The sequence below is a fragment of the Babylonia areolata genome, chromosome 10 (genome assembly GCF_041734735.1).
Source record: "Babylonia areolata isolate BAREFJ2019XMU chromosome 10, ASM4173473v1, whole genome shotgun sequence".
In the NCBI taxonomy this organism is placed as follows: domain Eukaryota; kingdom Metazoa; phylum Mollusca; class Gastropoda; order Neogastropoda; family Buccinidae; genus Babylonia; species Babylonia areolata.
Window position 1 is genome coordinate 45548621 of NC_134885.1, and position 2500 is coordinate 45551120.

Below are 2500 nucleotides of genomic sequence, written 5' to 3' on the forward strand. Positions count from 1 at the left end.
ACTCCCCCCCACACACACACACATGTAAACCCCTCCTCTCACACACACACTTGTACACCCCTCCCACACACACACGTACACCCCTCCGACACACACACACACACATGTATACCCCTCCGACACACACACATGTACACTCCTGCGACACACACATGTAAACCCCTCCTCCACACACACACACACATGTACACCCCTCCCACACACACACATGTACACCCTCCCCCCCCCCCCACACACACATGTACACACACCCCCACACACACACACACATGTACACCCCCCCCCACACAGACACACACATGTACACCCCTCCCCCACACACACATGTACACCCCCACACACACACACATGTACACCCACACACACACACACACACATGTACACCCCTCCCACACACCCATGTACACCCACACACACACATGTACACCCCTCCCACACACACATGCACACTCCTCCGACACACACATGTAAACCCCTCTCCCCACCACACACATGTACACCCCCACAAACACACACACACACACACACACACACACACACACACATGTACAACCCTCCCACACACACATGTAAACCCCTCCCCCCCCACACACACATGTATACCCCTCCCCCACACACACACATGTACACTCCCCCCCCCCACACACACACACATGTACACCCCTCCCACACACACATGTAAACCCCTCCCCCCCCCACATGTATACCCCTCCCCCCTCACACACATGTACACCCCTCCCCCCTCACACACATGTATACCCCTCCCCCCTCACACACACATGTACACCCCTCCCCCCTCACACACACATGTATACCCCTCCCCCCTCACACACACATGTACACCCCTCCCCCCTCACACACACATGTACACCCCTCCCGCCTCACACACACATGCACACCCCTCCCCCCTCACACACAAATGTACACTCCTCCCCCCCACACATGTACACCCCTCCGACACACACACATGTACACTCCTGCGACACACACATGTAAACCCCTCCTCCCCCCACACACACATGCATACCCCTCCCCCCTCACACACACACATGTACAGCCCCACCCCACACACACACACACACACATGTACCCCCCCCCCCCCCACACACACACATGTATACCCCTCCCCCCCACACACACGTGTATACCCCTCCTCCCCACACACACACATGTAAACCCCTCCTCTCCCCTACACACTTGTACACCCCTCCCACACACACTTGTACACCCCTCCCCTACACACACACATGTATACCCCTCCTCCCTACACACACACATGTATACCCCTCCTACACACACACATGTACACTCCTGCGACACACTCATGTAAACCCTTCCTCCCCACACACACACACATGTACACCACTCACACACACACACATGTACACCCCCCACACACACACACACATGTACACCCCTCCAACACACACACATGTACACCCCACACACACACACATGTACACCCCCCCCCCACACACACACACACATGTACACCCCTCCCACACACACATGTACACTCCTCCGACACACACATGTAAACCCCTCTCCCCCACAACACACATGTACACCCCCCCCCCCTACACACACACACACACATGTACACCCCTCACACACACACATGATAACCCCTCCTCCCCACACACACATGTATACCCCTCCCCCCCACACACACATGTACCCCCCCCATACACACACACACATGCATACACCTCCCCCACACACACACATGTACACCCCCCCACACACACACACATGTACAACCCTCCCACACACACATGTAAACCCTCCCCCCTCAAACACACACACATGTACACTCCCCCCCTCACACATGTACACCCCTCCCCCCTCAAACACACACACATGTACACTCCCCCCCACACACACATGTACACCCCTCCGACACACACACATGTACACTCCTGCGACACACACATGTAAACCCCTCCCCCCCACACACACACATGTATACCCCTCCCCCCTCGCACACACATGTACACCCCCCACACACACACACACATGTATACCCCTCCCCCCCACACACATGTACACCCCCCCCCACACACACACACACACATGTACACCCCCCCCCCACACACACACACATGTATACCCCTCCCCCCCACACACACATGTACACCCCCCCACACACACACATGTATACCCCCCACCACACACACACACATGTATACTCCCCCACCCCCCAAAAAACACACACACATGTACCCCCCCTCCCCCCCACACACACACATGTATACCCCCCCACACACACACATGTACACCCCCCCACACACACACACACATGTACACCCCCCCCCCACACACACACACATGTATACCCCCCCCCCCACACACACACACATGTACCCCCCACACACACACACACATGTACACCCCACACACACACACACACACATGTACACCCCCCCCCCACACACACACATGTACACACACACACACACACCCACACACACACACATGTATACCCCTCCCACACACACAC